Source organism: Ochotona curzoniae, unplaced genomic scaffold (assembly GCF_017591425.1).
Source record: "Ochotona curzoniae isolate NIBS_2020 unplaced genomic scaffold, NIBS_Ocur_1.0 contig_2321, whole genome shotgun sequence".
NCBI classification, from domain to species: Eukaryota; Metazoa; Chordata; class Mammalia; order Lagomorpha; family Ochotonidae; genus Ochotona; species Ochotona curzoniae.
Genome location: NW_024465421.1, coordinates 18,196,239 through 18,210,988, shown reverse-complemented (window position 1 = coordinate 18,210,988; position 14,750 = coordinate 18,196,239). Strand labels below are relative to the sequence as shown.

Sequence of the window (14,750 nt, the reverse complement as noted above, 5' to 3'; positions counted from 1 at the left end):
ATTTACCCATCTGAAAGTCAGAGGAACAGAGAGCAGGAGAAAGAGCTTTTCCTTTTGCTGGTTTACTCCCCAGCTGGCCACAAGGGCTGAGGCTCGGCCAGGCCAGAGGCAGGAACTTCTTTGAGGCCTCCCGCATGGGTGGCAGGGCCCAAGCACTTGGCCCATCTTCTGCTACTTCCCGGGCACATTAGGGAGCTGGATGGGCAGTGGAGCAGCTGGGATTCTGGCGCTCATATGTGTGGCTTCACCTGCTGCACCATAGCCCGGGGCCCCTTGCAGAAATCTGGACTCTTACCAGCTCCTGTGAAAGGTTCAGTGTAGAAAGGGCTTGAGGAGGCCCCCTAGCAAGGGCCTGTTCCAAGCCATGAGAGCTCCCCGGGCAGTTGCACCAAGCCAGGGGACAGGTTCCTGGATCCAACGGCTTTATTTTTTGGTTGAGAACTTGGGGGGGAAACCTGTCTGCCAAAAGATACTGGAATCCTCTGAACGCTATAGCCTGGTCTGAGTCCCTGGTGTCCACTCTGAACACAGATGCTCCCAGCGAAGCTCTTGATTAAAGGGCTTGGGGCTGTGACCTCCCCTGAAGGAGCATCAGGCCTCCCAGGACAACTGGAGCCAGCCAGGGGAGCCCCATCTTGCAGATCCCTCCCTCGTTCCACAGGGCTAATGAGGTGACAGCAGTTACTGAAGTCCCAAGCCAAGGTGAGCCATCTCCTGGGGCAGGTGGAGGAAGGCCCAGACCAGGTGGTTTGCCGCCACCAACCCCTCATCCCCAAGCCTGGAGTATTTTAAAAACGACACGTGGCTCTTCCCTCTTGTACCCAGAGCCTGTGCCATTTCTTGGAGTGTCTTGGCACATGGTGCTGGTGGTCCCATGCCAGCTGACAGCCTTGACCATGCCAGGAGCCAGGATCAGAACAGAAGGTGAAGGAGCTGGAAGGCATTGGCCCCGTCGGAATCTCACTCTGCAAAGGAGAGAGGACTGGGCTGCAGGGCACAGAAGAGAGTGCACCACTGTCTCCGGGTAATACACACCTAGCTAGCTGCCACCCACCATGTCATGCCCTTGGGCAGGAACAGCAGGTGTGGGCAGGTGGTTCCCAGCACCTGCAGGCTGCGGGCACTAGGCCCAATCTGCTGATGCCCTCAGCAACCAGACAGCTGCCACGTGCTTGCTCTGTGTCAGGCTCTGGCTGCATGTACCCAGCAGACTGAGCAGTTGCCAGGCAAAGGCAGGGACCAGCTGAACCCCAGGACATGAGGTTGGAGAGCAACAAGAATCCAGTTAACATGAGGTGGGGAACAAAGGGTTGCTAGGAGCCATGCCAGCAGGATCCCGCAGGAGAGGAGGAATGAAGTGTGCAGCAACTGATGGCCGTGGACCATCCAGTGACCCTGGGATGAGTCTATTGCAGCCAAAGCCAGCCCTGTTGCTTGGCTGTGAGACTCACTCCACCCGTCTGTGTGAGCGGCCCCATGCTCGAGGGCCTGTGTGACTCTGTCTAGGTGTGTCTGGGCTGGCTCTTGCACTCAGAATGTTGTCTCGGTGAGAGTCTGGCTTAGTCAGTGGAGTCTGGAGAGAGTTCATCATGATTGGAGTGGCAAGATGTGCAGCAATACAGAACTGTTGAACTATCCAAACCGCTTGAGCAGGACCCTCGGAGCATGCCCACACTGGGGACCCTGGGTTTGGCTTCTCTCCTTATCTCTCCCCTCCCCAAGACACTGGAAGGGAAAAGAGAGAATGTGGAAACAATGGTCTCCCCCACTTTCCTCTAGCCCTTGGCCCGTCTCACCCCAATCAAATATGTAGAAATTCTCAAAATTTATAGAATTAAAAAATGAAGAGTCTAGCTTAGGTTTTATATGTATATAACGTACAGCACTGCATTTAGTGCAGCACCATACCAGCACTGAAGAGGTGCTTGGTCAATGTATTTAAAAATACTTTCGGTGATAAAAATACCTCACAGAAAATTTACCACCTTAGCCATTTCCAAGTACCCGGTTTAGCTTTGCTAAGCACACGCATGTGATTATATAACCGATCACTAGAACTTGCCAGATCTTGCAAAAGTGAAACTCCATACTCAGAAAACAACCTCCTCTACTGCCCTGGACCCAGCCCCTGGCAGCCGCCGTCCTCCTTTCCGTGAATCTGACCACTCCAGCTCTGCCTCTGGTACGTGGAATCGTGTAGCATTCGTCTTCTGGGAACTGAACCCTGTTATGTGGCATGATGCACATGGTGGTGTGTGCTGGACTTGCAGTGACGTCAGTGGGCAGCTGGGCTGCTACGGACCTTCTGGCCACTGCGTCCAGGCTGCTGTGAACAGGGTGTGTCAAAGCGTGGTGGGGGGAGCATTCTCAGAAGTGGTGTTGCTGTCAGAGGAGGCCTCCCTTCACAGCGCTGCTCTATGGCCTGTCCCGACTGCAGCGTGCCTGTTACAGGGGCTCTAGACTCTGCAGTTCCCTCACAGTGCACTGCACTCAGCGTTCGCATGCTAGGCAGCAGCAAGCATCTCTAAGCTCGTGGGCCCTGAGCATCTTTGGAGAACCCCAGCGTTGTCCTTCCTTTGTGCTCCTGGAGCTCCGCACATGCCACGGATGCTGGCCTCTCACCAGCTGATGTGCAAATGCTTGCTGGCCTCCCACCTGCCGCCTGGTGCACTCTGTGGGCAGCATCTTCCCGTACGGTCCACTGTGTCTTTTCACGGATTGCCCTCTGGTGTCATATCCCAGGGATGATTGCCAAAGTCAGGGGCCCGAAGCTCGCCCTCTTGGCTGTCTTCTAGGGGTTGGTTTTAGGTCTCTGATGTCCTTGGAGTCACTTTGTGACATTTCAGGACACTGTCAGTAACACAGATGGCCACACAGCCATATTGCAAAGGTTTGTTCCTGGACCCAGCATCCCATTCCACTGGCCCACGTGTCCATCTGCCAGCAGTTTCCTGTAGCAATTACAAAGCTCGAAAATGGGGACATGTTGGACTTTATTTTTCAAGATTGTTTCTGTTATTTAGGATCCTCTGGAATCCCATGTGAATTTCACGATGGATTTTTCCATCACTGTAAAAAAAAAAAATATACCCAGGATCGGGATTGTGACAGGATTCCATGGCACACACTGCAAGCCCTCCTGTTCCATTGTTGACTTAGTTCTTTTAATCTTTGTTCAGCCAGTCTAGCCCAAGGTTTGTCAGTGCTGATGTTTTAAAAGCAGCAAATCTCAGTTTTGCTGACTGATGTTCCCCATTTTTCTTTGTTGTTTCTGACTTCCAATAGTTTTAGGCTTCACTGTTTTGTTTGGTTTTTTTTTAAACTAATTTATGGTGTAAAGGTGGAGTGTTACTTTGCGATGTTTCCTCTTTGTTTTCATTCTAAAAGGCAGAGAACCTTCCAGGCTCTGGTTCACTCTTCCAACCCCCACGAGCGTCCAGGTGAGGCCAGGGTAAGGCCAGGAGCCTGGGATTCAATCCTGGCCTCCCAGGTGGGCGGCAGGGGCCCAGGCACTCAGAGCTGTCCCCTGCAGTCCCACAGGTTGGACACAGAGGACCTGGGACGTGACGGCCCCAAGGGGCGTCTCCACTGCGGTGCTCTAGTTCCTTCTGTAATGTAAGCACCTGCTGCGGCCCAGTCGCCTGAGTTAGTTCTCATTGCCATTCTGGTGTCTGACCCACTGGCTGTTCAGAACTGTGCCTTTTCACTTCCACACAGGCAGCTCTTCAAACATGGCACAAAGCATGTGTAGCCTTTCATTCCATTTTCCATGAACTCTGGTGCATCCTTATTAGGGCGGATCCAGTTTCCTTCTGCTGGGAGAGCTCATCGCTAAGCCGAGGCCCTCTGCTTTGTGGCCTGGCACGTTGTCTTCTGGAGCATGCCTCGTGTGCCCATGTCAGGTGAGCGTGTACAACTCTATTGAAACAAGTAGCAACTCCAGTTGAATTACACTGTGTTATGCAGCTGTCACACCACCTTTGTTGTCGTCACAAGTTACATCTTTATTTGTGGTATATCCATTGACATTGATGTATAGTTACTTTGATGGGATTTTAAAAACCATAAGAGTTAGAAGCTGAGTCATGAACCAAAATCAGATACTGGCCTTGACGTTCTGATCTGGGTAGCACCTGCTATGACCTGGAAGATGCCTTCAGCACGTCGTGGGGGAGGCCCCAAGCCTTGGCTTCCCTCTGCTCCTGTTTACTGGTGAGGGTCCCATTTCCTTCCTAGTTTCTGAGGGTGGCCGTGGCAGGTGCACTGCTTTCCTCTCACACAGGAAGTACCCCTGAGTCTGGTGGTCTGTCTGGCAAGGTGTCTAGAGAAACCCAGGCCCCCTTGTGGGTGACAAGTCCCAAAAGGAAACTCTTACACGTGCCAGCCATGTCCTCTTACACGTGTAGCACGGCTCGGTGTAGACCTCCTGTGGGCTTCCCCTACGTGCAGCTGGCTGAGCCTCTTGTATGCTGCATCTCCACTTCCTTCCCCAAAGTCTGGAAGTTCTTGCCATTATTTCTCCAATAAGCCCTCGCCCCCTAGATGGGTTCCCGAAAGTCCCTGAGGCTGGATTCACTTTTCTTCCTTTGCTTCTCGGAGTGAATAATGTCAAAAGCCCGTCTGCCCCTGGGGAGCCCAGCGTTTAACCCCCTTGCTTTTTCTTTTCAATGCAGTGACTATTTCTCAGCTCTAGGAATAATCTGGTCCTATCTTATAACATGTCGTTATCCTCATTTGGTTCATGTGACATTTCCCTGGCTTTCTATGTTCTTCCATTCAGAGTGCTGTTGGGAAGCTCTTCCAGGAATATCCGAGGCCCATTTCTTCAGCGTCATTTTTTGCAGGTTTATTTGGTTCCTTTGAGTGGGTCTCATCTCCCTATTTCTTGTGAACCTTTGTGGGGTTTTGTAAAGTATGTATTCTAAAGGCACCAGGACTCAGCCAGGACCTGGGCTTCCCACGTAGATGCAGGAGCCATCTCCTGCTCTTCCAGGTGCGATAGCAGGGAGCAGCTGGGTCTCAAACTGGCGCCCTTTAAGGATACCAGAGTCTTAGGCCCAGGTTTAACCCACTGCCCCCCAACACACACACGCATGCACCCCAGGCCTCGTGAGCCTTTGGCATGCACTGGCATTCCAACAGAAGTTACCTCTCCTGGTGTCGGCTGACCTGCCCTGCACGAGGGGAAGGGCTTCGCTGATCACTGGGGGACGTGTCTTCCCACATGGTCCCTGCCGCCTCTGGCACACCTGAGTTCCAGCCCCAGGACGCCGGGCTGCTTCCGGAGCCATGCTCTAATCTGGGCCTTGCTGCTGCTTGGGGGTCTCATGTGATGCTGTGCTCCCCCCTCCCAGGCTCTGAGGTGCCACAGACCTCCTGCAGTGCAGTCCACACTGGCCCCTGCAGGCCCCTCTGGCCTGACACCCATGTTGTGTCTCCATGCTCCTGGGTGCTCCATGGCAGGCATGACAGGAGGCGGCCCCACTCCTCAGGAGCAAGCCAACGCCTTTAGTCCAGGCTCCTCCCTTCTGATCCAGGGAGGACCCAGGAATTGGAACTACCAGAAAGACTGCACTCAGGTAGGGCTGCTTGCCTGTCTGAGTGTGGCTTTTTCAAGCTCTGGTAACAATATGGCCATTGTTGCAGCTGAACATGCATCTAGAACTGGCATGGTTTTCTAACACATTGTTATGTCATCTTGGGTGAAGTGTCTTGAGAGATGTTTTTAAAGATTTGTTGTTGGGGACACAGCACGGTAGCCTAGCAGCTAAAGTCCTCACCTTGCGTGTGCCAGGATCCCATATAGGTACCAATTCTAATCCTGGCAGTGTCACTTCCCATCCAGCTCCCTGCTTGTGGCCTGGGAAAGCAGTTGAGGACAGCTCAAAGTCTTGGGACCCTGCACCCACGTCAGAGACCTGGAAGAGGCTCCTGGCTCTAGATTGGCTCCAGCTGTTGTGGCCGCTTGGGAGTGAATCAGTGGATGGAAGTTCTTCCTCTGTCTCTCCTCCTCTCTGTATATCTGACTTTCCAATAAAATTAATAAATCTTAAAAAAAAATTCATTGTTGGAGGGCCCTGCCTGATGGCTCAGCTAAATCTTCATCTTGCAAGTGCCAGAATCCCATATGACGCTGGTGTGTGTCCCAGTTGTTCCACTTTCATTCCAGCTCCCTACTTAGAGCCAAGGAAAGCAGCAGAGGAAGGTCCAAGGCCTTGGAACCCCGTAGCCTCATGGGAGACTTGGAAGAAGCTCAGCTCGTCATTGTGGGCACTCAAGGTGTGACCCAGCAGATGGAAGCTCTGTCTCTTCTGTAAATTTGCCTTTCCAATAGAAATAAATCTTTAAAAAAAAGTTGTTTGCAAGGTAGAGCAATAGCAATTAATCTTCCATTTACTGGTTCACGCCCCAGATAGCCGCAAGTCAGATCTGAGCCAGGCCGAAACTCGAGCCAGCCTTCTGATACGGGATGCTGACTTAAGCCACTGCATCATGCCAGTGCATTGCCCTGCTCTTAGCCCATTGTTCTCCTGTGTAGTTTTTTTAAAGATTTATTTTTATTGGAAAGTGAGACATACAGAAAGGAGAGACAGAGAGGAAGATCTTCCATCTGATGATTCACTCCCCAAGTGACTGCAACGGCTGGAGCTGGAGCCAATCTGAAGCCAGAAGCCAGGAACCTCTCCTGGGTCTCCCACGCAGGTGCAGAGTCCCAAAGCTTTGCGCTGACTGCCTTCCCAGGGCACAAGCAGGGAGCTGGATGGGAAGCTGGACCACTAGGATTAGAACCAATGCCCATATGGGATCCCAGCGCATGAGAGGTGAGGACTGTAGCTACTAGGCTACCGTACCAGGCCCTTGGGTATGTTTTGTACTGTGGAGTTGGCAGAGTTGTATATATGGTTGGGAAGAATCCTTGGTCAGAAATGTGACTTGCCAACTTTTTCTGTTTCCATCACCCTACCAGGGTCTTACACAGAGCAGTCACCTTTTATTGACCTAGATGAGGAAATCCAGGGTCCTGATCTGTCCTTCTCCAAGTCCTACTCTGGGTTTTTTGTTGCCTAGCCTTTTGCCTCACCAGGCGGCGAGCTGTTAAAAGATGGATGCAATGCCCTGAGGTATCCATCCATCGGCAGATGCCGCTGGAGTTGTCCCAGCCCTGGCATTGTGCCTCCACCATGTCATTCCTTTCCCATTCTATGACTCTCTCAGCTGATCCTTCTAGTATGCCCAGCTCTGCAGACCCTCTGGGCTCCGTCCTGAGCAGGGGCAGCTCAGACTGCAAGACCTGGACTGCACATGGCGTGACCGGGTGCCTGGTGGTAGGAGCCGAGATCGAGTTTACTCTGTTAGTTGTTGGACTGTCCTTCCCTGTGGATGAAAGCATTCTCCTTGCCTCCCTTTCCCTGACAGGTGATCTCTCTCCTCCTCCGGGAAGCGGCACCCGAGACCCTTGCTGGAGTGTGGCTTCTCTGCAGCCCCGTTCACGGGGTCTCGTATGGACCCATCACAGGGGTGGGACACCCCGGGCCCTTGCTCACATTCAGGTTCTCTGGTCCATAGCCTACTGCTGTTGAACCGTTCCTAGAAATTCTCAGGTGATGACTTTTATTGTACACTTCCAAACGTATCCGCCCCTGCAGGGCGTGGGTGGCCCTTCCTGCCAGGGTAGGCCAGGGCACTTGGGGTCAGCCTCTCCAACCTTGCAGGGGGCGTGCGACAGACTGATTGAGAATGAGCAGGAGCGGATGTGAGACCAGGGCAGGGGACCTGTCTCCAAGGGCGGGACATTTGGAGATGCATAGCGCCACATGCGGACCACACGAAGCTTCAATGTGAGCCTGCTAGGGACTGGCCGCACTTGGAGTCACCTGCATGGTGAGCCTTGGCTGGGCTGGATCAGGTGAAATCTGGGCTTTATGAGCTCAGGGGCTGCACAGCCCCAGCCCTGCTGCAGACACCTGCTCTAAGCAGGCCTCTTTTTGTCATAACAATACTCCTTTTGGGTCTGGACAACTGACAGCTTTTCTCCATAGACAGGGGCTGAGGCACCAGCTTACCACACTGGGGCAGAGGGTCCAGGGGCACAGAGCTGCGGGCACACAGGTGGATGTAGGCAGCTGCCAGATTGCAGGCAACTTGGCATTCCTGGGGGTCACAGGCATCCTGGATGCATGTGCTGAGAAAGGGTGTGGGGCCCACCTAGAATCGGCACCCTCCAGTCACAGGTCTTGCCCAGCACACACATGGGAGCAGCCCAAGGACTGGGGGTATAAGATATGCTGGCAGGCAAGCCAGGGGCTGTCCTGGGCCCCATGGCTGAGCAGCCTCCCTCCAGGACCCAAGTCCAGCCTCTCTCACTTACCACTTGAAAGCGGGGGTCCTGGAAGGGGGCCCTGCAGGCGGGGCCCTGACTTGAGCACAGTCGCCAAGTCTCCTCTGTAGGTGCAGACCCCCAAGTACATTGGCCTCAGAGGAGCTGCCCCTCATCCGGGCAGGGACAGGTCACCTGTACGGCCCTGGGCTCTGGAACCAGCAGTTCTCAGGGATTCCCAGCTGGGTGCCACCCTCCCAGAAACACATCTACCTTGGAGCCCCGGTCAGACCTGCCAGGCCTGGGTGAGCTCCTCCAGGCTGCTGGCCTTTGTGCCAAATGGCAGCAGCAGCTCATCTCCTGCCTCGTTGGTGTTGGTGCCCAAAAGGCCAGCTGATGCACCTACAGGGCCAAAGTGCTCATGTCCCCTGACTCCCACCCTCAGGTCTGGCTCTGAACTGTCCCAAGAAACCGCACTGGTGATCTCCTGGCTGGGCCTGGGGCCACCTCTAGGTGAAGAGGCTGAGGCAGAGCCCACTTCCAGCTAAGGGTCCTTGCTAGGAAAGGGGGCTCCAGCTCCTGCCCTGCAGCTAAGGAACCAGGGAAGCCCAAGGGAGACTCAACTCCAGCCAATGCATCTGACATCTGTCACTGGGGTCGAACTGGGAAGAGCAGAGGACATAAATGTCATACCACCCCTGGGGTGGTCACAGCATGGAGGTGACCAAGGCAGCAAGGCCACCCTGTGTCCATCTGTCCCGAGGCTGAGCCCTCAAGGCTACTTACTCCTGAGTGCCCACACCCTGGGGCCTGCTAGGGACGGTGGGAATACAATAGGGTGGCATGCCTCGCCTTCCACCCAGGAGACTGGCAGTGTAGAACAGCCATTTCAGGCCAGCACCAAGGCCCGAGGCTCAGACTCAGAGTCAGGCCGCAGAGGCCAGCTTGTAGGTCACAGGAGATGGAGAAAACATCCTCGCTGCTCAGCTCAACCCGGGCCTTGTCCCTCCTTATGGTGGCTGGAGGCAGTCCTGGGGCAGGACAGCTCTGCCATGGCAGCAGGGTGTAGGCCTGTGTGCCACCAAGGGGCTGAGCAAGACATCCTGTCCACCAGGGGACAGGTGAGACTGGGCGCCCCCATCCCCTCCCACTCACCTTCAGCGCAGGGTACACAATGAGGGACATGTCCGGTAGCCCCACGGACAGGGCTGCAAGCCCGGAGTTGTCCCAGCTCAGCGTTAGCATGGATGTGTCATGTGCCAAGTCCTGGGCCAGCACGAGGCTGCCACAGCGGGCACCGAGACTCCACACCTGGCTGTCAAAGGTCACCACGTGCCAGGACCCAGCCACCACAGCATGGTCTGGAGAGAAGAGGCCCCAGACGGGTGAGTCAGAACCCTAGGACCCCATCCCAGTGTCCAGAGAACCTCAAATTTTCTGACCAACCCAAGACTGAGATGGCTGCTGTGACCCAGGCGAGTCCTAGAAGCGTCATGCTTAAGTCATAGCTCATGACAGCAGGTGAAAGCGGTGTGCAGATTCAGACATAACAGTTTGGGGGTTGCTGGGGGTGGGGTTAGGGTCACAGTTTCAGGGTGGTAAAAATTACCTAAAACCCAAGGTGACAGACAGCTACCCTTGGGAGCAGAAACCCAGGCTGTTGGCTTCCAGCTGGCTCAGCTCTGGCCATTGCAGCTCTTTGAGGGGCCAGCCTGTTGGATGGAAGATACTTTCAAGTAAAGATATATCTTAAAACCAAACACAGGCAGCGAGTGGAGCACTGAGAATAGCCCAAGGCAAGGCATAGGGATTGCAGGGCAGGAGGGCTGCGGGCACACGGAACTATTTCTAAGCCCACAGGCCAAGGCACCATCAGCCACCAGGCAAGGGCCTGGCTCAGACCCCCTCAAGGTCTGCAAAAGGAAGCCCTCTTTCTCAAGCTCTCTTGTCTTCCCCTCACCCAGTCTGCCTGTGGGCAGGGCAGGAGGCACTGCCTTTGGCATACAAGTGGAGCCTATTACAACCTCAGCAAGTTGCAGCAGGGCCCAGGTCAGGCCAAGGCCAGCACAGGCTGGTGCCTGTCATGCATACAGCATAGCCGGGGTGGTGCAGCACCCCCACCCAGACGTGAGCTGCTTTCCTGGTCCACACCCTGCTTGAATCTGGACTTCACAGGGTCCAGAGAGGTTGGCAGCCCCACCCCACCCCACCCCACAGCGGGCAGGAGCCAGCGCACGCTCCCCCAGCACCACATCCGGTCCCCCAACGGCCCTTGGCCACAAGCCCTGCCTCACCCTGGAGTCTGGGCTCAATTAGCAGCTTTCCGGCTGCCCGAGGAAGTCCAGCAGGGTCCTCTGGGAGCAAGCTGGCCCAGACCTCTAGCATGCACCCCTCTCCCCTGGCTCTTGGACATAAACCACAGCTGGGGCCCCAGATGACCTCAGGAAGTCCACATATGTTCTGGACCAGGCCAGGCCTAGGAGGGCCTCCCCTAGGCCCCCACCCCAGGGAGCACAGGGGCAGGACTCACATTGCAGGGGACTCCCCAGCAGGCGGTGGCGGAGCCCATAGAACAGGGCGGGCACATTGGCCCCGTAGAGCAACCGAAGTGGGCGCAGCAGCTGCTCCTCCACTGGGTAGCTGGTCACCCGGGCCACATCCCAGGGCCCATCCCCCGCGGGCAGCAGCCACCGTCACTAGCACTGAGAAGTTCCTGCAGGGAAGACAGTCAGATCTGCTGGCTGCTTTAGGTGCCTTGGCTGGGAAACACTGAGTGAAGGGCCTGGGGCTAGGCCATGCAATACAGGTTGGAGTGGCAGTGGGGGTGCCAGTCCATGGCTGGGGCTTTGAAAACAGGGCCCAAGGATCCTGGGACTGGGAGCTCTCTGCCCCTTGGGGAAGGAATCCTCCCCCAGGCTTTATTCTCAACACGTGTGCAAGGCACAGCACACCCGACCTTGGCTCACCCCAGGGCCAGGCCCCGTGCCATGCGCTCACCCTAACCACCACCCCTGTCCTGCCCGGTGATTATCTGTGTCAGATGGCAGATGCTGCAAAGCAGAAGAGCTCAGACCCAACTACAGCCAGCAGGGTCTGTTCCAGGAAGCCCTAGACAGCCTCGTGTGGTGAAAACCTTTATATAAAAACTGGACCTTGGGCCCTGCGCGGTGGCCTAGCAGTTCACTGGGATCCCATATGGGCACCGGTTCTAATCCCGGCAGCCCCACTTCCCATCCAGCTCCCTGCTGGTGGCCTGGGAGAGCTGAGGAGAATGGGTACAGGTTCTCAAGGCTTTGGGCCAAAGCGGAAGACCTGGAAAAAGCTCCTGGCTCCTGACTAGCTCAGTTCCAACCCGGGGCTCTCTGGGGAGTAAACCAGTAGATGGAAGTTCTTGCTCTCCCCTGCTCTCTTTCAGAAAAAAAAAAAAAATAATAAATCAGGATGATGAAATAGAGTGTGTGCCGCGCAGCAGGCCCTGGATGTGGTCCTGTCCGCCTTGTACCTGCTTACCCTCCGCACCCCCACCCAGGAGAGCCTCCCCTGGACAGAGGTGTCTCACCGAGCTGAGAAGCTGTAGGGATGCAGCAGGGGCTGACATAGGTGGTTCAGCGCCCGTGCGAGTGTGGTCTCGACCCAGGTCAGGGTCTGCTGGAGGGCCTGCGGGACAGGGCACGAGCCGTCAGGGCCATCCTCCTGCAGCTGAGCCCCCTCCACCTGTCCTGGTCCCACCTCAGCAGCTCCAGGGCGCCCTCGATGGACCTGGGAACCCAGATGCCCAGCAGCTGTATGCTCTCCTCGGCCCACTCCCGCCACACCTCCTCCAGGGGCCACAGCGTCACCTCCAGGTAGGCTTCCTGCAGCATGGCCAGGGGGCCTGCCACAGTAATATCCTAACGTCTGGGAAGGCAGCAGAGAACCGCCCAAGTGCTTGGGCCCCTGCACCGTGTGTGAGGCCCAGATGGAGCTGCAGGCTCCTGGCTTCCACCCAGTCTAGTGCTGTCTGCTGTGGCCTTGGAGCCTTTCCTTTTGGAAGCCTTAAGGGTTGGCCGAGGTGCGAGGACTGCTAGATGCCCAGCAGACCACACAGGACTTGGACTTTCACGATCCACTGCTTCTTTGGGGCAGGGAGTGCTGGAGGTGTGCTGACACCAGACTGGAGGTCCCAGATGACCCTGCTCTGGCCTCCCGCTGCAGCAAGTCCTAGCTGCAGTACCACAGGACAGGCTCCTGGTCAGCCACCACCACCAGGGATAAAGGTGTTGTCACTCGTCTGACCTGGCCAGGGAAGGGCGAGGGTTGGGGGGTGGGCATCTCCTCTGAGCTTAGTTCCCAGCTGGGCCAGGGCTCAGCCTTGGGCCCCTGGGTAGTAGAGAAAGTAGGTTTGCAGCCCCAGCAGGAGCGCTCTGGGGGTGGAGGGGGTGTCACAGCTGGCTATGGCCCAGGATGGGAGGCCCTCCCAAGCCCATGGCCACACAAGGCGCCCTGCAGAGCCGGGAACCCGCCCTGGAGTCCCATAGCAGTGAGCCTCGCCAAGTTCTGTGGCCGGAACTGCAGCTGCCCCCACACTCACGGTTCAGCTCTAGCCGCAGCTGCTCCAGCGCCCCCTGCAGCCATTCCAGGTAGAGGGGCAGGTCCCACGTCAGCACCTGCAGGGCCTGGCTCCCAGCCCATGTGGCTGCTGCCCCCCTGACCACTCACCTGCACAGCCTCCAGTCCTGCCTGGGATAGCTGCAGCAGGTGGCCCACCACGTCATCCGTGGCCCTTACTGGCTGCAGAGAAACCAAGGCAGGGGTCAGGGAAAGGGAGATAGGACACATAACATTCCAGAAGCTTATGACTGGGGAAGAGTGCCTAGTCAGCAAGAGTCAGAACTCAGGCCAGAGGGGACTCCCCGCATAGAGACCCCCCAGCCTTCCTCACACTCCATCCAGCATGTGTACCCGCACAGAGACCCCCAGCCTTCCTCACACTCCATCCAGCATGTGTACCCGCAGAGACCCCCAGCCTTCCTCACACTCCATCCAGCACGTACACCCACCAGGAGCTGGACCCTTCTCAGGTAGGTGGCCATGCCATGGATCTCCTCCTCCAGCAGGGCCCACACTCGCGATCCCATGGCAGCAATCCTGGACTGTGGGGCGGGGGCACAGGTTCCTGACATGGACAGGTCTTCTACCCAGCTGCAGGTGCCCAGCACGGTGCTGTGTGCCTGGGGCTCCCACCATCAGCATGGCCTCAGCGCGCCCCACCCCACGCCCCCAGCCCAGCCTCCTCACCTCCACATGGCCCAGCAGGGTCCCTGAGCAGCCTTGGGCAGCCAGGAGGAGACTGGTTGGCAGCCTGCAGGCTGAGGTGGCCCAGGTGCTGCACAGGCTGCCCACTACCCTGGAGCAGAGCCTCCACCTTGACTGCCCACCTGTGGGCACATGCCCGCAGCACCACGCGCTTGTCTCTTCTCCCTGGGGCCAGGAAAGGACCTGAGATTGCATCCTTGTCTTCCCCCACCCTCCTCCCACATGGCACAGCCTCCTGGGGTTCCCCGTGACTCTGGGCAAAGCCCTGGGGCCCTAGCACTACAAGGCCTTGGGCTTGATCCACCTGCCAGCTGTGCAGCCACCTGATGGCCCTCTCCCCCATGCCCACTTCCCGGGGGTCACTCCCCAGGTGCTCCTGATGGCTTCCCTGGCCCCACTTCATCATCCCAGCTCTCAGCACCCCGATCCCACCCTGCCCCGCTCCACTCACTCCTGTTGTGGACCAAGGAGACCTTTGGACAGCGCAGGGCCCGGGACACTGACAGCTGCACCCTGTCAGCCTGGCGGCCCACAGCACCCTCCAGCAGGACCAGACTCTGGGAAGCAGAGGTGGATATGTGACCTTTCAGGCCCATGTGCTGAGCCCTGGGGTCGCGCAGCTACAGTACGGGTGGGAAGGGAAAGCAAAGGCTTCAGAGGGGCTGGAGGGGGGCTGGTTCTGCAGACCGTGGACGGCAAGCCCAACACCCCCCCACACACACACCTCCACCAGGCATTCAGCAAAGTATCCATGGAGCCCACTGCCTGGCAGCTGCTGCTATCCCAATAGCTGAAGACCCCACCACTGCCCGGCCCAGCCTGGGGACCTGGGTAGCAGCATTTATAAACATTCCCAACATCTAGGCTTCCTAAGCCAGCGAGAGGAACATGACTGCCACGCAGGTGCCTAGCACTCGGGCTCCAGGGACACAGGTGGTGCTGGGACCTTTCACCAACTGCAGAGAAGCAGAACTTGGGAAAGCACAGCTCCTTGCATGGCTGTGGCTGCCTGGCCCAGGAGGGAAGGGGTGTCGGGGAGGCAGCAGCCCCTCGTGAGCACTACATGGGCAAGCATCTTCCAACGGCTCCAAAAGGGAAGCCACATGTTCCCATTAAACAGGGGGGAAAAAACAAGGCT

General features: G+C 56.8%; 3 long non-coding RNA genes across 3 annotated transcripts; all 3 read right to left on the bottom strand.

Annotated features, from left to right (window-relative positions):
* Positions 1–254: 254 nt before the first annotated feature.
* LOC121151669 lies at positions 255–8,379 on the bottom strand. Its single transcript, XR_005883192.1, has 3 exons — positions 8,369–8,379; positions 8,064–8,205; positions 255–965 (listed from the first exon to the last, which is right to left on the bottom strand). It is a non-coding gene; the product is annotated as an uncharacterized LOC121151669 (long non-coding RNA).
* Positions 8,380–9,134: 755 nt separating this feature from the next.
* Positions 9,135–12,169, bottom strand: LOC121152030. Its single transcript, XR_005883215.1, has 4 exons — positions 11,877–12,169; positions 10,848–11,030; positions 9,473–9,678; positions 9,135–9,388 (listed from the first exon to the last, which is right to left on the bottom strand). It is a non-coding gene; the product is annotated as an uncharacterized LOC121152030 (long non-coding RNA).
* A 339-nt stretch (positions 12,170–12,508) lies between these two features.
* LOC121152029 lies at positions 12,509–14,270 on the bottom strand. The gene is made up of 4 exons (XR_005883214.1): positions 14,064–14,270; positions 13,595–13,777; positions 13,357–13,449; positions 12,509–13,087 (listed from the first exon to the last, which is right to left on the bottom strand). It is a non-coding gene; the product is annotated as an uncharacterized LOC121152029 (long non-coding RNA).
* Between the last annotated feature and the right edge of the window lie 480 nt (positions 14,271–14,750).